The sequence below is a fragment of the Ascaphus truei genome, chromosome 2 (assembly GCF_040206685.1).
Source record: "Ascaphus truei isolate aAscTru1 chromosome 2, aAscTru1.hap1, whole genome shotgun sequence".
NCBI classification, from domain to species: domain Eukaryota; kingdom Metazoa; phylum Chordata; class Amphibia; order Anura; family Ascaphidae; genus Ascaphus; species Ascaphus truei.
The window spans coordinates 439,937,126-439,958,621 of NC_134484.1; the positions used below are offsets into that span (position 1 = coordinate 439,937,126).

Consider the following 21,496-nt stretch of genomic DNA (forward strand, 5'->3'; position numbering starts at 1 on the left):
ATATTTTTATTAACATAGCACCATACAGATACAGAACACTTCACAGCAGCAATACATGTGACATAATATAACGAAATGGGAATAAGCACTTCAGACATAAAAATAACAGTAGCAAAAGGAGTTCCTGCCCTCGAAGAGCTTACAATCTAAGTGGTAAGCAGGGAGGCCTTACAGGCAGTGGGAGGGTGTTCCGGTAAGTGTGTCTGCAAGGGGCCAGTGCATAGGCGATGTATAGTACTGTATATTCCTTAGGATTGTGGGATACGTTCTCATATGTCACCTCTGAAAAGCAGGTTTATAAATACCTTACTTCTCATAAGTACAGCAAATACAAACACATATTGTGAGCACATTCGCATGTCTCAGGTGTGCAACACTGCCTTGCCTCTTCACATACAATGCTTCCAATGCAGCCAGGGATTCTGGGTAATGACATGCAAAGAAGCACTCCAAGTGCTTCTTGTCCATTTTAGCATGGATCCCTACAACCTAATGGCCGCCGTATTACTCAGAGCAGAAAGTAGAGACCAGATTACAAGAGACAGAAACTAGGTCAAGCGGTCCTGAAAATCTGGACTTGACTGACAGATACTTATCATCCAAGATCAACATCTGGAAAAGGATTTCTAGTTACAGCTAAGAACCATTTGAAGCGTTAACACCTTCATGGCCAGGGGCCAACTGTCGAAAAAAAGCTGTGCATGTTGTGAAAAATAGATACGTTCATTGGATTCTCCTCATTCTCTACGCCAGCCACGTGTTGTAAAGGTGGAATGAGAGGCTGTTTATTTTATTATTATTAATATTAGAGACTAAAGCAGCTACATTCACAAATTAGTACAACACATTGTTGCACAGGAAATCCACAGTCCGTTGCAAGCCAAAGTCTTTATAATGGGTAAAATAACTAGGCATAAGCGACTAACAATAAGCAATGCCTTTTATTAAATAAAATAACATTTGCATCAAAGGCACCTACCAGAGGGGTCTGGTTTCAGAGATCTATATGGGGATGGAGTCGGCATCCGACCCACTATTACTTGTAAAAATGGTCCAAGGACCTAACATACCAATAGATATGGACGACGTCTGGGAGTTGGCCGCTAAAACTTCAATTTGTACAGTAACAAAAGAGAACATCTAAAAAAAATTATTCCAGTGGTACCTGACCCCGGCTAGGCAGAGCCAGATCTTCCCCGGCACACCTGACCTGTGCTGGAGGGGATGCGGTCAAAAAGGTGACTTGGTCCATATTTGGTGGTCATGCCCAGAGATCCAGATGCTCCTCCGTGAGACCTCGGGGCTTCTTTTCCCCCTGGACCCTTTAACCTTTGTGCTGCGCAAACCCATCGATGACCTTCCCCCACCACTATCCAGGTTGGTATCATCCATTCTGACAGCGGCCAGATGCTTGGTGGCGGCGGCCTGGAAGCAGACCAACGCTCCTGCGAGAAGCACGGTAATTAGAAGGATACACAAAGTAATGTCTATGGAGAAACTTACAGCCATGCTCCACAAAAAAATGCCGCAGTTTTGGAACATTTGGGGTCCCTGGATTGGACCACAGGGTCTGGGCCTGCACCAGGCCAGGACTGTGCGGAAGCCGGCAAGTGAGGTCGGAGACCCCCGAGGAACCCTCCCACTTCCTACCTCCCCTCCCCCTCCCCCCCCTGCTTTCCTGTTCTTTCTTTCCTCTTAAAAGGAAAATCCTATTGGTCAACACCTTGCCGAACCCAATTAAGTCAAGTTTTGTTGTCATGTGCTCATGATACCACTGTACTCATGCCTGTACGTGTTTGTTGCCAATAAAAAAAAAAAAAAAAAAAAAGATTGATTTAAAAAAAAAAAAAAGAAACACAAACATTTGGACTAAAGAATACAATTAAAAACATGCTTTAAAGAGTTCTGCTCTCTTCCTGCGGTCCTGGTCTACAAATTAATTTCAGTGTAAAAATCAGATCGGATGTGATCAAGAATCAGGGAATTGGAGAAGGAAGAAAAGGCTCAGGGAGTAAAGTACGTAGTAAAGCAGGGGGAGGCCAACTCCGGTCCTCAAGGGCCACCAACAGGTCAGGTTTAAAAAGAAAAAACAGTAGTCTATCCTTAAGAAAAAAACCTGTATATCCAAAAAAACTAATACCTGCATTATGTAATACTGAATTCCTTTTATTATACATGGCCCATTTATTCTCCAAGTGACATTTCCCAATATATTCAGGACGTTATAAAAGAAAATAGCCAACATTAGTCCTCTACACGGACAAATGAAGCACCTCTAAGGCTCAGTCCAGGGTCAGCGCCCCGTGCTGACGCTAGTCAGTGAGCCCCTGCAGCCGCAATGAGAGCGGCTTCAGCAGGGGTCCGCGCGCGTGCGGGGGCGTAGGTCTTATACAATTTGTAATTTTCCGCGCTTATGGGAGCGCAGGGCCGGTCACGTGAGAGGTTCACCCAATTAGGGCGAACCAGCTCCGTGACGTCACTGGCCTGCCCTCCGACACGCCCCCGGACGGCACGCGAACTAAGGTCAGGGAAAGCACCCGCTTTCCCTCAGCGCGCCTCCGCACGGCTGCAGTTTTTTATGGACTCAGCCTAACACATAGGGCTATGTATGCAGATGTACCTTACTTGGAAGCATAATAAAACACAAAAAGAATCATACATGGCCTAGTGACTCAGCACGGCTCCCTTCTGTGTGTATGAGAGGATAGGGTGTTGCCTAGAAGGCGGTAAAACAATACCGCCGATATACTGGATGCATTTTAGTTAGGCAAAACAGGATTTATTTTCTGTGTGGTTTACATGGTGCGATCATGCTCAATGATTGATTAAAAGTGTAACCCCTTCACTGCAAGACATCGTAAAGCAGGGTGCTATTGTCCCTTTTGGAGGGCAAGGCTTAAAAGTCCATGATATGCTATGAACAGGAGTAGGTCACTATTCGGTGATAACTTTTTTTTTACATTTTTTATTTGGACTAATTTATATCCGACCAGCTTTTGACAGTTCTATGCTCTCTTCCTCAGGTCGAGCAATGCTTGACATGAGCACTTTCTCCCTCCCCCCTTATTCCCCACTGTGACGTCCAACCACAGTTGGCTTGTGTTTTGGCTCAGGTCAGGCACAAAACAATGTAGCCAACCACTAATGCAGTGATCGTTTCCTATATAGATGCAATAAGATCTTCGATACAAGGCAGTGTAAACTCTGACATGCTTTAACTTCTGTACTTGATAGTGGGCACTGCTTGTACTAAACGGTGTGTCCACCATGCACTGGATCCCAGTAAAGGATTTACATTGATGTTTTCTATAAACTCATTGGTGTGCGGTGTCTTCATTACATCATGTGAATAACCAAAACCCTACAGTGTACTGTGGTAACAGTGCTTGCAGATGCTCCTCGTGTTCCTTCACAATGCTACCGGGTAAACACAGGAGACATGACAAAGAACTACTTGCCAAACCGCCCCCGAGAAGTTGTGTGGATTCCCAGAATTGACGAACTTCCCATGATGCTTTGGTAAGAAAATGCTTCAGAAGCATTTAAAGTCCCTCTCCAAATCTTACATTTGGTTATAAACCGGTCAATCGAAGGAACCTACAGCTATCTTTTTTCCTTTGTTGGACTATTAATGACACCATAAACAATTTTGCAAATATTTTTGGGAAGTTGATCTGACCCAAAGAAAACAAAAAAACATATATTTTCATAGGATACAAAGGAAGGAGAAAATAAATAAATTAAGTGGCTTTGTCTAGCTACATGGGATTATGTTAATAAGGTGGGAATTCCTCTCAGAAGCCTGTGAGTTTAACTCTGATGTTGTTGGTATCTTGCCCACTGGGCATACTCTGTTATTCCAAAAAGAGAGATTTTTTTTTTTAGTGTGAAAAATAAGGATTTTCTTAATCTCTTGCATCTGAGGTAACCATGGTAACCTCAGGCTGCACTGGGCTCCAGATACAGAAGTGCCTGGGAGGTTACCTTTTAAGCTATTTCAAATCCTTACATCTCCTGAACAGAGCATCCGATTTTAAATTAATTAAAAGAACATTTTTAAAAATATCAAGAAGAGATTTCTTAAATAAAAAAATAATAATATTGCGATCACAGACTCACTGCTAGGAGAGCCTGCAAAGCAATACGGTGCCGGCCCCTCACTGCCAGTGGAAGGGTTTCTGTTTTAAACCAACTTTCACCTGGGATTCCCTAAACTCTGAGGGGCATCACCTGCCATTGACCTGAATTGCAGGTAATGCTGGATTATGCTTTGATACCACTTATCGGAGCCTAGTGAATCCCCCCCATTTATCTTTACCACAAGTGGCAGATTTGGGGCAAATGTAGTTCTGCTACGTGAAGGTTAAACTCCAATAATATCGGATTGGCTCTTTGCCGTGTAATATAGTGCGCGCGCACGTCAATTAGAATTGGCTGTGTGAGCCAGACGTTTATATACTAGGGACGCACGCACGTCCGTGAGCGGTGGCGCGGCAAACAAGGGAAATTACAATAAAATTGTATTTTCGCGCTGCTGCCACGCCGCAAACCAATCACAGCACAGTCTCACGCTGTGATGTCAGAGTCACGCCCCCTAACCCCGCTCACACCCCAATATCAAACACGCGCACCAGCGCCTCCTATATAACAAGTCTTACAAACAAAAAAGGTGTCGCTGCAAAAAATAAATGCGAAACACAGCTGTGCATTACGTTTCAAACATACTGAAGTACTATAGTGTGGCACTTTAAAAATAAAAACAACCTTTCCAGCCAATACAGCTGTTATCATGCAGAAACTATCCATGGAATGCTAGAGCAGTTGCTATGTTACAACATGTAGCTTCAAAGTCAGAACATTATTACCATAAATTACTTGTAGACACTGCTTCTACTGGCATTGACCTGGTCATCATATAGTATTCGTCTCCCTAGCGCAGGGCTGTTACTTATTTCATAGAGGACACTTTTTGTAGAGGGGGCAAGGGAAGGAAGTTTCTCCATTTTTTTTTTTTTTTTGCACCGAGCAAAGTGGAATCAAGATCCCAGACATGCATTTGCCATCTGTGTGACCTGGATTAGCACCTCGCTCTTCCATGATGGGTTATTCCAGGATACTAGAGTTCTCCAGGAAAATCTACATCTACATTAATCCTATATAGCACATTGAAATGTACTTTATGTTTTGCTTATTTTTGATCATGATCCTGAGCTCTGGGAACATCCAGTTTGCCAAGGTTAACTACTTTTGTTTTCTCTTTACAGGTGAGAAAAATTTAAATAACGGACTTTAGGCGTCGGGGGATATTACCTTTCTGGACTAATGCAGCCTCTAACGTTACAGTCCACTTTCTCCTGTATAAATCTGTGTACTCTGGCCCTTCCTGTTCATATCATCCTCCAGCAGTGGCACACAACAAAACCAAGTAGAAACCACTTATGGAAAATCACCCACATTATTGCTCACCCCACTTCCCCCAAACGGACACATGCATTTTCTTGTCCATCTCCAAGTTACAGTAAGACCCAGAGGGCATATTCAGTTGGCATCACACAGTGCTAGTGTTTTTTTTAATTCAAGTACCCGTGGTAAAATTGCTGTAGCCGAGTGTTCATTAGCACGTTATCAAACCATTCAACGTGCGACAGCAGCCGAGGCAGGGATGGGATCTGCCAAGTTCTAGTGCCGCACATCCATTGCAGTTTATTGGTTCATTAACTCCTATTTCAAGGTTGTTCTGGAGAGGACCCCACACACTTACTTAGAAATGCAGTTGCACGAATGTTTTTCTTGTCCGTTTTGCACTTGCAAAGATGCAGACAACCTGGGATCTTAGTACGGAGAGGAAAACCAGTAAACTCTCAACACAACTGAAGATACACAATGTGATCAGCATTTATAGTGTGTTGTAAACAATCACAGCAGGAGTGAGGGACACAACAGCCTCGCCATTAAACCCGTCCAGGTGCCTCACTCTGTATTGAGCGAGAATGGTTACATTGTAAGTTTAAGATGCGCATTCAGACAATTGATGCCCTTTCAAGCACATGCTTACTGTGCCCCTTCAGTGATCTTCAGCACTGGGAGAGGCCTTGGAAAAAACGTGCAGGACACGACCTGCTTGCAATGAAGGATTTAAAATAAGCACTTGGGTTTCTTTTTCACAGACCGGAAAGAGTAATTTCATATTTCATATGGCATCATACACAAATACCTGCGACCCAAATTAACATTTTCCTCTTGCATTATCTGAACTCAAATCGGTTACCTTTTTACTGTCCATAAAAATGACATCCATGGAGTTTTGTTGGACTGTCTATAAAGTCCATGTAATGTTCTGAATAGGTTACCAGTTACTCTCCAGTGCAAAGCAACACACACTTGGGAGCATTTTTAAAGTTCAGTAGTAGAATTATGTGACCGGTGCATTGTATTGCTAGGATAAACTAGTAAAAAATACAAAACAAAACAGAACTGCATCTGTCAATCATGGACCATGCTTCAAGGACATGAAAAGGATCGTTCCAGACCAAGAAAAGGGTAATTGGATTAGTTTTAAGAATTGCAAGGGAGTTGATACTCTCTAGCACCTTGACTACCATGGAGGTTAAACGGGCTCTAACTTTTCCAATAGTCCCATCATCCTCAAGCCTGATGAAATGGCATGGGGCCATACCTTAAGCCGGTACTACCAACAAACAGTATGTGCAAAGTAATGTAACCCATTGAAATGAAACAGAATTGGGTTACTTTGAACAAAAAAAGAACAAATTAGTCAAGTGCCAGATTTAACCAGATGAGTGTTGGTCCATGTTTGTATATTTGCTGCACCCATATGGCAGAAGTGCAAGACCAGAGCACCAGGAGAAAGAAGTTCCCAGTATAAATACAAAGTAGTGGGTAAGTGCCAGTTTCAGTTTTTGGATTAGGGGATACATTAGGGGATAATTTTTAAAGTCTAAACAAACACTGGCTATATTTACAGCATCAACTGCTAGATGTAGAGAAGGAATTGATACTTGCCTTCCAGAACGCACTAGAAAAATTAAAATAATGTGGAATATTCCTTTTGCATATGTGCTGGTAAAACACTATATACATGTCAGTCATACGACATTATGCTAAAGTGGAACTCCATGTGCATGGACACTTACCTGAAGCCTGATCCTGCATTTAAATTTACAATACACCATTAATCTTACAGGAGATCAGACTTGGGGAATGGCTGAAACTGGGGGAGGGACTGCAACTTGTGCAGACCTTTAAAACAGACTAAGAAAAAAAGGCAACACCAGGTGTATATGTACCCACTGCAATATAACAAATGTGCATACAGTAACCCTGCCCAACTTCAAAAGTACAGACCAGATATCAGTCCCCATAATGCAATTATGAAACTGCTAACTTTATACACTGCATGTGGGAGTGTGGGAAAGTCAGAATGTTTCTGGAATAAAAACAACCCAACTCATTAGCAAATACTAAACAGAAACTAATACAAGTCTCTCTTATTCGATGTAATATCTTCTTGGCTCACTAGCCCAGGATCAGACTTTGATAGATCGAATTCTTTTAGCAGCCAGAAAACATATAATGTACTATTTGACTAAATCAAACTCTGCCTCTATTGCCCAGCTTGTATCTCAAACAAATGTGACAATCTTCCTGATCGGATGAAAGATCTTTTACATAGTGGAGAGTAATTGCTCAGATTTAATCCTCAGATGGGAGACATTTACAAAAACACTAGGTAAGAAAAAAAAAAAACTTGCCAAATCTCTGAAGAAGTCACCAGAGTGAAAGCTAATTGGACTCACTTTGAGCAAAGCACCCCGAGGTCCGTGCATGAGCAGAAGAGAGTGGTCTGATCCATCTATGTAGTCTAAATAACGATACAATAAAATGAACTAGGCCTAAGTAATGGGCCGGCACTTGCCCACCCTTAGAATTTCATATATGGCCTATGTACTCAATCTAGCATCTCATCCCGTACTTTCTTTACATAACTACCAAGTTGTATTATATTATTTTGCTGTATTTTCCACCTTTAGTTGTGTGTTGAATGTATAGCTTTTTAATAAGAATTTTGAAGTGTTTTCAAAGGGCTCAAAGGCCTCGAACTCCATCACTCTTCAAGAAGGTGGGAAAATGTAGCATGTCTGGGGGCAGATTCTGCCTGAGGCTAGGTCCCTGCTGCAGCTGGTGGCACGTGCGGCCGCGCCTCCCACCTGCCCCATACCTTCTACCTGGCAGTCCCCGGTGCCTCCTCCCTCCCTGCACACTGACGCGTCAGCCAGCAGGGGCTACAACAGAATTGTGTTCCCTTGCGGCAACGTGTCACGTTGTGCGCCAGGGAGCTAATGAAGAGGGGAGATCGCCGACAGCACTATTTTGTATCAAAACCTGTGTAAAACAAACTTCCACAAGTTAAGTCTATGTGGGGATCTTAAAAAAATGCATATACTTGTAAGAATTTTCTGTTCAGAGTTCTGGAATAATTTTCTCAAGCTATACACTAAATACATAGAACTGTTCGATAATATTTACAAAAAGAACTGCATTCCGATTATATTTACAGAACTGCCTTACACGTTGACAAGAACCAAACCACCAGGCGTCACACTCCAGTGGTTTCCTGTGATTAAGCTTGTAATGTTACAAACATGTTGTGCTCCAGGGCTGTTTCACATGCATATCCTTCTGATCGCCCCCTCCCACCGAACAATTTTGGCTACGCACCCCGCACCTAAAACAGCTGGTTACAGACCGCAGATCGCGAAGCGCCGTGCAGCGGGTCCTTAGCCTTAGATGAATACCTTTAGTTTTAAGATGCCATTATGACTACAGATTTATTGTGTGTGCCACTTATTCCCCTGTACCTTCTAATGCTTCGCTACAGTAAGTGAAAGATCTTTCACAGGTTTTAAATGAGTTTGTGTTTAATTTACCAACATTGTAATATTAATCCTATAAGCAACCTAAAATATCATCAACTATTTCCCATCAAACAATAATCGGTATATTAACTCTTTGCTGGTTTCGGACAGGTAACAATTACAGAATGGGTTCAAATACAGCAATAGACTACAATTTGGAACATTACTCCCACCTCACATATTGTTTGCACCGACAGCACAACCTCCTGTGATATAATGTGGTTTATTTGATCATGGTCATCTGTGACTTACTTGTGGGCATGTTAGATACGAAATCTATAGTTTGTTATTTTATAGTATATCACTGGTACATTTGTTTTCTATACATTTTAATATTTTGAAAGCGCATCAACTGTTTTAACCGATTACCAATAATAAAAAAAACTCTTGGCAAGAGAAAAAAAAAAACTAACTAGCAACCAGCCAACTCTTCTTCCACTTAAAAAACGCCACCATCCAAATATGCAACTGCTTATCACACGTCTAACCCACAATGCCATGCAAACAGCACTAGAAAAACTATGCTGCTGGCAATTCGTTCCAGACGACAATATCAGACAATGGAGCTCTGCAAATGTAGGCAATGGAGAAACGTTGTAAAAACCAGGGTTGAGAGACCGTTCAAGGGGGATAAACTTACATTCCATTGTGTACTCTAATTCCCATGTCATTATCTGGCTCTTTGGGGAGAAAGATATTTTCCAGTTTATTGCTCAAGATGATTATATTTTTTAATGAAACAATTATGCAACAATGTAGCCATTAAAACAAATAGCGGTGCATTTGGCAGTCATTATTAGCAAGATTTTAGCTGTGACTGAGCCTCAATCCCCATACTACCCCAATGCCACTTTCAGAATGTAGTTCCTATATCACCTTCCCTTTACAGTTGATACATGTAGTATTTGTTTCAGTAATATCACATGTAGTAATCTATGTTCTCAGGTTCAAAAGCATTGGCAAAGAGTAGAGTTTGGGCTTGTGTGTTGTACAATGGTATTAAAGACTTTTATATGTTCAGCAGTCCTACTATATATCAACAAATAAAATAAAACCCATACAGGGGTGTACTTCATTGTGATCCTGCATCAACAAGCAATAGAATGCGGAATCATTGAACTGCTGACGTGTCTAATCAACTAAAATAGCGTTTGCACACAACACTAGACATGCAATTCAATAAATACACTCACCAATAACACGATTATTTTCTCTTTAATATGTACATTTATGTTTCAGTGGAAAAATTGTGACAGTTTTCTTTATTGCACCATAATTCTTTTTTGGCCTGTGTTTACATTGAAACAAATAATGGAAGCTATGTCTGTTTAAAAAATAAATAAAAAAGTCTCTACCCTATAGAATTTAACCAATTCTAAAACACAAACAGTAACCAGTGGGTCCCAGTTAACCCAGAAGTCAAAACACATTTTCAAAAAGAGTCTGCCGTTTTTAGAGGGACAAGAGACTTGTTTATGGTACAGTATATTTATGCTCTAAAGAAAGGCTTGATAAAAAATTATTCTTAATATAAGCAGAGGTAATGCTTTTAAATAAGCCACGGAGTACAACCACATGCTGTGTTTCTCAAACCTCTCCTTGGGGAACCCAAGCTGGCAAATGCTTTGGGGGGTGGAAGGGGCGACGGTCAGATGTTTTTGGTCATTCCTAAAATCTGGTCTGGTTGAGATTCCCCTTGTGAGGACTGAAAGACTGTGCTGATGCCTCACCTGTGAGACATTACTCATGCAGTGTAATACTTAAAGAATTAAAATTAAATAAAAAAAATAGATTACCAAATTCCGACTAGGATATTGCTAATGAATGACTAATTTAAAGTGGCGCTGGGTGGAACCCAATGCTGTAATTTTATGAAGGGTATTTCCTGCCCTGAAAATAAACGACTGCATAAAAAAACAAAAACCCAAACAAGTAGGTATTGCAGCATTGCAGGACTAGATGTGCTCTTGAAAGGGCAGTCCCACCTAGGACAAAATTGAACTGAGTACAGTGGCAAGTTTAATGGAACGATAGGGGGGGGAAAAAAGAAGGATCTACAGATTTTCCTAGGTAGTTTTTTGTTCAATCATTTAGCCATCACGGCACATCCGTTGACGGTTCCTACACTACCAATTTTGGACTGCGTTCTCTCACTTCACTTTACTTCCGGGAGAAGAGGAAAGAAAACATTAGTATAGTCCACTAGTTTCCAACTGCAGTCCTCAAACACCCTCAACAGGTCAGGTTAAGGAGATCCCAACTTGAGCACATGCGGTTCAAATCAGTGTCCGTCATTGTAACTGAACCACCTGTGCTGAAGCAGAGATATTTAAACCTGACCTGCTGGAGGCTCTTTGGGGACTGGAGTTGGGAACCATGGTTATAGTCGTACACAGCACGGAACGAGTGACATTGTTTACTTCCAGTCAAAGTCACGGCTATAAGTGTTCTTTTCTTTGCAAATCAATTTAATCACCGTCATCGCTCGTCAGGTAGCAAAAACACGGTGTGGTGCTTCATTGAACAAGGTAGATACAACGGATAACCGCTACATGAATGAACAAATGTCCTCAATGGGGTACCCCTCCGGTAACCAGATATAGCAGCACCGATGAGTCCCAATATAAGATGTAATAATTGGGGGGGGAAATCCCACTAAGCACTGCGCTGAAGATTCAACAACACACACTGGTGTCCAGAAAGGCATACATCAGATAATAAAGGGTTAATGGGCTCACGTGAAAGTGCAGTATCCTGAGGCTGAGACTCGCTTGCCCTGGGGTACTATGTGTGCCTCCGCCTGGTGCTGGCAACAGGAAAAAAATGAAGAGCACTACATCCAGATTGGAAAAAGATTACAGAGGAAGCGTTGCATGGTAGAAAAAAAATCCTGCTTTAATGGATCAAAAAATGAACATACAGGCCACTAGCCAGGGCTTTTTGCCCGAAACACGTAGGTGTGGGCTAGTGGCCTGTATGTTCATTTTATGATCCATTAAAGCAAGATTTTTTCTACCATGGGAACGCTTCCTCTGTAATCTTTTTCCAATCTGGATGTAGTGCTCTGCTCTTCTCTTCGTTTTTTCCTGTCGTCGTTCATCAACACAGCTAAACATAACTAGCTGATCTGCTGGATTTCTACAAAACACAGAGAAACAAAAACATACATTTTTCACCGCCTTAATGAGCATATGCAGAAAACATCTTCCTAACAGCAGCACAGTTACCACTACTTATCACACTTGAAGTGTGCAGTCTGATAAGGGGCCTGCTTTGCAGTTCAATGAAAGGGTTAATTAAAAAGCCACTGCAACATACAGTGCATGTGAAACTAACCAGCCAACGGTGGTCACATAGGTGGGGTGGGGGGGAATATAGGGTTCCTAGCAAAGCAGAGGTCAATAGGCATGGTAATCCAGTTCTGGTTGTACCGATTTTCTTTTCTCTACAAATTCCATGATGCTTGGAGAAAAAAAAAAAAAAAGTAAGTAATGATAGCAACATGTCCCGCTAACATGGATCCAGTTGACAAACCTAAAGCAGGATAGGCAATCATGCTACCACTTGTCTGCTCTAGAAATTCGATGCTTTATTTAATATTATTGTGATGTTACAAACCTTTTTATGCCACCTAGTTATTCCTGACCAATTTGTGTTTTGCTACAGACCAGTGCACACTGGGACTGAAATTGTTAGAAATTAGGCTTTGTAAATGTCACTTGAAATGCAATGAATACTGGTTCAGACCCAGCTTTTAAAAGCCTAACATCCACAGGGTCTATTAATTCTACGGGGCACACGTTTTATTTTTAGGTTTATGACTGCAGGAAAAGTTAGCAAGACCTTTTCAGACTTAACATTTCAGCATGTAGGTTACTCTTAAAACTGAACTGTATCTAAAGTACGTCAGTAAAGTAGCATTGCTGGTTTACGCTAACAAAAAATCATTTGAGATTCAATACAAAGCTATGGGGCGTCGATCTGGACACTTATTTATCATTTATAAAACTGAACCCTAATAACCGAGTGCTTGTCCCAAGTGAAATTGCAGATACTCCCTCATTTTAAAGAAGCCGTCGAAGCTGCACTAAAAAAAAAAAAAAAGTATATATATTTTTTTATTTAATATAGGTAGACTTTGATTACCTTTATTAAAAACAAATTACATAAACTGTTGATCGATGCGTTCTCCCATGATCAACGATCCTGCTTCTCCGTGCTCACGTAATGGCCGCTTTTCAGTTTCAATCAACCCTTCCATGTAACTCAGCAGCTACAATGTATACCAATATTACGAAGGTAACATTATCTATTGTTACAGTTTGCAGATCCAACTGCTGGAAACATTATCATTTTTTTGCCAAACAAGAAAGTGTTACAAAGATCTTGCACTGATGGGGAGGTGTGTTAAAACCCGCTATAGAAAATCAAAGGATACTCAGTATATTAAAACTCACTAAAAATGGCACAGTTGAATATATTTTTTTTTAATTAATGAAGAATTATCAAATACTACAGAACTTATTTCTTTATTAAAATATAAATAAATACATGTAGTATATTGCTTGGATTGCTCCTTTAAAGCAGCAGTCCAAGCTGCATTAAAAAAAAAAAAAAATTCCTCTTTAATATGTGCATAAATACAATCCACACAATGATAAGTAATTAGCCAAGTTGCCGATCGATCGGCGAAGATTCAGCTCGAGGGTTTACTAAATGGCCGTCAATGCAGTACAAGAGGACCAAAGATACAAAGTTCTGTGGGGAAGATCATGTGACCAGACAGTCACTAGATACAATTGGTGCACTGCTAGAGCGGGGGCAGGGCTCAAACAGGGGTGTGTCAGAGCCTGATTTAGAAGAGGATGGGGACGTGACTTTGTAAATGGCTGCTATAGAAACAAAAAATGCTTGTTACATTTTAATACATTAACATTTTCATTCAGAATTGTTTTCATAAACACTACAAGTATTTTCTCATTGTACAGAACCGATTTATTATTAGTAAAAAAAAAATTTTTTAAACACATGTATCTTCTTGGTCTGCAGCTTTAAAGAAAACATGCAAAATATGGCCATCAGTGATGCTCTACTTCAAAAACAACGAGTACTTTTACAAGAGGTTACTCAAAAAGAAACACTCCTGATCTTAATTGTGATGTTCCAGGGAGAAGGGAGAAGCCTGCCAAGGTATGTACCACAGGCTGACAGATTGACTAGTGGGCCATTTTCAAATACCAGCTACTTGGGGAGCAGTGGCTAAAATGAATGCAGTGTTTTTGGTTTTCTTATATGATAACACCTGCGACCGCAATATCCCAAATCCATTTTAATTGCTGCTACCTATAAAGTCTGCATCATGGAGCAGATAGAGGCACTCTGAAGGAATACAATTGACCCTGCAGTGGTAGTGGATGCATCATATATTTATCAGTGACTTAGATCAAGTTTAGAAACAAAAATATGGGTACAGTAGGGCCCCGCTTTACAGCGTTCCGCTCATATGGCGTTTCCCAATGTATAGCCATATTCATAAGGTTCGGCGCTTGTTCCATTTTCTGGCGATTCTGACGCGCACAGCAGCAAAGTATCCGCTGTCACAAAACGACAGTTTTAGTGGGTGCGCAACTCCTTGTCAGATGCCATTTTTCAGCTTAACGGTCGGTTTACAGCTCTGCATCTCTGTTTTCAAAAAGGTACAATACAGTACAGTAGGGCCCCGCTTTTCGGCGATTTCCGTTTTATGGCGGCGGCCTGGAACGGAACCCGCCGTATGAGCGGGGCCCTACGGTACTACATAATTCACAAGCTAAATAGGAATTTTAATAGTGATCTATTAAAATTGAACGTTTCAGTTACCAACTTCCTCAGGGACAAGTCCCCATGGAACAGAAACGGAGTAAAGTGGTTGGTTCTCTTACCTTTATTGGATTACACATTTTAATTTTTGAGTTTAAAGTCTACTATCACAGTATGTCATTGATCACAAAGCAGGAATGCTGCAAACATTAAAGACCAAGTAAAACCTATCCTCACAAAGAAAAATGCACATAAAACCAAGAGCTTGTAACCCCCAAAGGAAGTTTTAGTCAAGCACACAATATGCAAAACCATCAAATGTGCTTAGAAGCAATGATTGGGTTGTAGATGGTCTGAATTGATTCAGTGAACCAAAGCTGTAGTTGAAACCAGTTTTACACTGACATGACGCCAACACAATCGTTGACCCCTCTAAACTAACCAGTTTAGTTTTAAGGAGGACAGCAACACATTGCACAGCGATTCAGTGACCTGAATTACAGAGAGGGATGGTTTGAGTTGATGGCTCAATTCATTACGGATTTGTATCTCTCATAAAATCAGTTCACCTGGAAAAATGAAACCGAGGAAAAACTGCATCTAAAAAGAAAAACCTAGAATGAACCAGCACTCTACAGAATATTACCACTCTACAATCTAAGTACATTTGAAAATATGACTGAGTACCATCTCTTTTTTACAATTAAGATTATCACTGTTTTCCCAGACAGTTATGCAAATTACATTTTATATGTGCATTCTTTTTTCATAAAAAGTACATTTAAGGAAGCCTGATTTCATCTGTACATGGAATTACCTGAAAGCAAACCGTATGCATTAGTTTTTCAGTGTGATATTTAGGAGTCTACACAACAAATTACAGTGGCTGCCAAATACCAGTACAGCCATTTTTTTTTTTTGCATTTTTCTAGTGAGGAATGAAAATTAAACATCTCCACAAGCCCAAACACATTTAAAATACACAGCTCCCTTGCACAGTTCATTTCCAGTTTCAGTGTTAGCATGGAAACACCAGCAAGCTGTACTACATAAGCAGTGGAATGCACAGCTGACCTGATGAACATGTGGAGTGCATGTCATATTACAAGGAATGATTCCCAACAGAAACAATGACTCACATCAGCTGTCTCGTGCAATCTTTTCCACAGTATGTTTAGAAAAATTAAACAGTTGTTACAGAACACTAGCAAACTCGCAAATTCTAGTGTCTGGGACTTGTTTATAAAGTGTAAGATTTATTTAATAAAATAACAAAAGGCTGAATATACCGTAGAAAATTATTTTATTAGGGTCCAAATTCGGCATGAGAGGCGAAAACTACAGTGGTCAGGAGGGAGTTAAAAACTCCATAATAGCTGCCTACAACCATGCAGTATGGGAGGCTTATGAAAAATACAACGCAAATTGTAAAAGAAAAATATATTATGAGTGGGCCATAGGTTGCAAACCGCTGATTTAGATAAGACGACAAGATGAAGAGGTCACACCGCAATTTTAGCTCTTAACGAAAAATTGTTTTGTAATTCTGACAAGTACACAGAATGATTTAGGGTGTCCACTCATCCTAAATCAGGGTTGGCGTACTAGTAAAAATTACAAAACATTTGAAATAATATTAAAATGCATTAGGTTTGTGTTCTGACAATAGTGAAGTATAATTATGATTTTGCGTGAGTATTTTGGCTTTGTGCAATCATCTTTCAACAAGGTGTAATGGATTTAAATAAATCAGTTGTGTAGTATTAGATAACACTTGCTGTATTCTCCCTCCCCACTCTATGTGCCATATTAAGGAGTTAATGCATTAAGCTTTGATGGGGTGCTATAACAACCATTTACAAAAGCACAGCATTTGCTCTTTTGAAATAGGCAGACAGTGTGAACCCGGGGAAGCAGGATCCGTTCTCCCGTGATTTCGATCATGGAATAATGAAAATCGGCAGCTTAAGTAATAATAATAATTGTTTGTTCTTGTACATCGCTGCAAGTTTTACGTAGAGCTTTCAAGATACATTTTTTGCAGACAGTCCCTGCCCCGTAGAGCTTACAATCTATGTTTTTGGTGCATGAGGCACAGGGAGATAAAGTGACTTGCCCAAGATAACAAGGAGCCAGATTCCCGTTTCAAACTCAGTGCCAGAGTCAGTGTCTTTACTCACTGAGCCGCTCCTTTCAGTGAGTAAAGGTAGTTTTAAATAAAAGGTAAATCAAAGGCTGCATATATTAAAACAAAAGGGTTGGTTTTGGTTTGTTTTTTTAAAGTGCCGCTTGTATTGCCTCTCTAAAATACAGTATTGTACTGAAATTTAATGTATACTATTTAGTTTACTTCATGAAACAAGATCATAAACCACTGATTAATTATTACAGCATAAATACACTGGAAAACTGTTTGAGCAAATCAAACAGAAAATGCAGAATACACTTTCTAATATACAGAGGTGATCCGCTTCACCTAGAAACAGCAGCTAAGATTCATCATGACTGTCAAAGTAAAGAAATAATGGCATTATGGGACAGTTATGTACAGTACTTTTTCAGAAATTATTACAGTGAGGCACTATTTTCTATGTTTGGTAGAAACTAAACATGACAGCTTGGAGAACTGTGCTAATGTCAAGAAATACTGAGTGAATTCAATATCTGCAAACTTACCTACTTCAGGTATACATTGCGCATTATAGTAGTACAACCCATTTTAAAAGCTTTTGGAGATATGTAGATGGCACTCAAAAATCAATGTAAGATTACACAACCATATAATATACTGTAAACATAACCAATGTACCAACTTGTTTAATTGCCTTCTGCCAACATACTTCCGTTTCTGCTGAGGCATTACAAAAGGTTTATATAAAAACCTGTTTGACACAAGTTATAGAAACTTTTCTGTAATGACTTAAGATAACACAGAAAATTAAGCGCAAATAACACTACTTTAACAAATTATGTAAAATACAAATATACTGTCCTTAGAAAGTGCAGCTCCCGAAACAGGACTCTATCCCAATCCAAACAGCAAACAATGAACAACAGCAGGTGAGCAAATTTCATCAGGACATGGAAGAGAATAACGACACCCAATAGTGCAATATTGTCTGATTCAGCAATCGAGAATAGATGAAGACTCTATAGATTTTACACTCTCACGTGGTAATCAGGCAGTGTGGTTGTTAGAAGTAACCAACTTTACTTGTATCCAAATAGGTACTCCATATTTACACAGGTAATCCCATAGGGAGGGAGAGAAAATCCACAGATAGAAAGGGGGGAAAAAAAAAAGCAAAAAATAGTATAATATTGCTTTTATTTTAAAAAAACATAAAGTATTGCACTTACATAAGTGACTGTGGTAAGCATTCAGACCACCCTGGGTCAATTGGACGAATAGCACTCCAAACAGCAACAGCTTCACGGCCGATACAGCATCCACTGGGCTAAATGATGCAGTCCTCCGGTTTGAATGTTCCCAGCAAAGTGTCCCTCAGCAGTGCAACAGGGTGGAGTTTTGCACTGCTGAGGGACACTTTGCTGGGAACATTCAAACCGGAGGACTGCATCATTTAGCCCAGTGGATGCTGTATCGGCCGTGAAGCTGTTGCTGTTTGGAGTGCTATTCGTCCAATTGACCCAGGGTGGTCTGAATGCTTACCACAGTCACTTAAGTGCAATACTTTGATGTTTTTTAAATAAAAGCAATATACTATTTTTTGCTTTTTTTCCCTTTCTATATGTGGCTTTTCCCTTCCTCCCTCCCTATGGGATTACCTGTGTAAATACGGAGTACCTATTTGGATACAAGTAAAGTTGGTTACTTCTAACAACCACACTGCCTGATTACCACGTGAGAGTGTAAAATCTATAGAGTCTTCATCTATTCTCGATTGCTGAATCAGACAATATTGCACTATTGGGTGTCGTTATTCTCTTCCATGTCCTGATGACATTTGCGCTCCTGCTGTTCTTCATCGTCTGTAATGACTTAAGACAAGAAAATAAAGAGTACAAGTTCTGTTTGGGTCTAGGTAGACTTAAAAGTGATGCGGTTTTCTTTTAAGGAAAAATAACCGAGGTTCACACCCTTTCACAGAGAATTCTGCTAGGATTTTAAATAGATCAATTTCACATTTTTCATGTTTCAGTCAGACAGAACCACTTGAGTTTGGGACAAAAAGTATGATAAACTGAATGTGTGTCCTCTCTCCAAATAAAGCTTAAAAAGAATGCAAGCTACTAAGAAATCTGCTGTGAAAGAGGTGGATTTGAGGTGGAAGGTGCTGAATAACAAGAAAGGTGTGTTTAAAGAAAGATTGAATTTAAGCTCAACAGGCTCATCAGCAAACGCGTCATATTTTAAGAGATCCAAAATGTGAAACAAACATTTGTGTTACAGCTAAAATTGAAAGTATGTAGTACATTATACATTTTGATATATTAAATAGCATTTTATGCCATGAAATTAGACACATGACTATAATACCAACACTTTAGATAATTGTACCTTGAGCATAACTGCATAGCTTATCTTGGTCTCTATGGAAGGTGGGCAATATTGGAAAACGTAGGAGAATTACAGCAGAGTTAGTTTCCAAGACCGTAGCTTCCAACACAAGCAAATAGGTTACAAGCAAACAATGATTATGTTTAAAACATATTTTGTTGCTGCTCTACATTTTAATTCTAAAGTAGAGAGATCAAAAAATATATATGTCATTAAATGTCCAGTCATCTGTCATTTTTGTAACTGTATTTTAGTTTGAGTTCTATAAAAAAGGTGAACTAGGTGAATTCCCCTAATTACTCGTGCAGACGAGGACAGATACACATTACAAAAAAAGTGTGTTCTCTTATAACCATTTGCTTTTGTGTTCAGATTTAATTAAAGTGCAGAAGGGTTAAAAAAAAAAAAAAAAAAAAAAAAAGAATTCACTAGAGAGGCACTGTCCACATTTCAAGCTATGCGACATTTATTGCACTAATCACAGGATAAGTTAATTGATAAAGCTATAAGCAAAATAATAAAAAAAAAATATAAAAAAAACACATGCAATCATTTATGCCAGGGGTGCTCAAGTCCTGTCCTCAAGACTCCCAAACGTGTCAGGTTTTCAGGCTATCCCTGCTACAGCACAGGTGGCTCAGTCAAAGACCACAACCTGTGCTGAAGCAAGGATATCCTGAAAATGGAGTGGAGCACCCCTGATTTATGGAGCGAGTTGAGAACTTTAGTTTCAATTTTCTATTATCCGGCTTTGCTGCCACAGAATTTGAAAGCACGGACACTTTTTTTTTTTAATGAAACATGCCTGACCTCACTGTACAAAATCGCATTCAGGCAATAACAAAATCTGTTTATATTCATATACAGACATATGACCCAAGTTGTATTTAACGTTTGTTGGGTAAATTCCAAGACTTGAATCAACAAATTCATTTTCAAAATCAACAAATTCATTTTCAAAATCAACAAAGTGTAAATCTTGAAAATCCCACGATTCACCCTCTTCTACAAGTATATTTTTCATTCAATTGTGGCGGCTTGCGTTTGACATTTATTTTGGTACCAGAGCATTTTCTCTGAGTTGCTAGAATAATTTAAAATAATTAACATGTTCGCAAACCTACTTTTTTGTTAGTGATATATTGATGCATTACAAAACAGATAAAACATGAATTATTGGCTACTTGAGCAATTGGTCAATAAGCACATAAGGAAACATTCTTTAATTGCATTTGGTGCTTCCATATTAGGGCCACACAGGAGAATAGGGAGTTTTTAAAGGAATCAATTTAGAAATATATTCGGAGATTGTTTGAAGACTATAAACACATTTGAAAGCTTGGTTGGTGTTCAGTGTGCAATCAGACAGGGTGTAAATAGGACAAGTGGTACAGACCATGCAGAAGGTGAACGCAATATTGACCACAACTTAAGCGTGCACATATCAGGATTTCAGCAAGCAATTTAAACCAAGAAATAAAACCAACTCTGAAAACAGCTAGGGCACTTTATTTCTTTGTACCACACCAGATAGCCACTAACAAGCCATAAAATGGAGCGGCTTAGCTTTTCCTGCTAAATAACTGGCAGAACCTTGCTTGTGTGTTGAGTTCTACCTCAAGAGGCTTTCTGTTGTGAAAAAAACAGAGCAGAACGGTTCTTTTTACATGGTAAGAAACCAGTGAGCCCGCTGATTGCTGAACGAACACAAGTCTGATTATGATACCAATTATGGACAATTCAATGCTTCCTTCATAGCATAAAGCCTATTAAATAGTTAGCCTGGCCTGCTCTCAATACCAGTCATTGCAACAGTAAACAGCAGTTGGCTCATTTAATTTTTTTAAGAAAAATGTTTAAATTTATATCCTCAGTGCGGTCGTTATCTATTAAAAGGACCACTGGCTTCTCAACATAATGTAACCAAGTTTATGTAACAATGATAGAATAATTGTACTAGTGATCAGATGCATGATACACTACTAGGACATCCATAAACTTTGAACTTCCTGCCATATGAGCATAGAGTTACCAAAAGGAGTCTTACTGTAACATCTTGAGAAACTTTCTGATTAAAAGTGATGTAATATGCACTATAATACTTATTTCACCACAATGTGTGAAAATAAAAGCACCCGAATGCAATTTCATGAATATTCTTACATATGTGACAATTAATTGCAGCCTTGCATCACCAACTTGGCTTCTGTTGCTATGCAAATTGAAAATTAGATATTAC

The 21,496-nt window shown here is 39.6% G+C and overlaps 1 protein-coding gene and 1 long non-coding RNA gene across 5 annotated transcripts in view; one reads left to right on the top strand and one right to left on the bottom strand.

Moving 5' to 3' along the window:
* Positions 1-21,496, top strand: part of LOC142487846 (uncharacterized) — an 83,517-nt gene that overhangs the window by 50,926 nt on the left and 11,095 nt on the right. For 2 of the 3 annotated variants that reach the window (XR_012799330.1, XR_012799329.1), the window contains 2 exons: positions 13,986-14,126; positions 18,970-19,049. This is a non-coding gene — a long non-coding RNA (uncharacterized LOC142487846). The remainder of the gene's footprint in view (positions 1-13,985; positions 14,127-18,969; positions 19,050-21,496) is intronic. The other variant, XR_012799331.1, reaches the window with a different exon arrangement.
* DNAJB6 (DnaJ heat shock protein family (Hsp40) member B6) overlaps positions 1-21,496 on the bottom strand; it is a 94,834-nt gene that overhangs the window by 27,282 nt on the left and 46,056 nt on the right. The window lies entirely within an intron of this gene.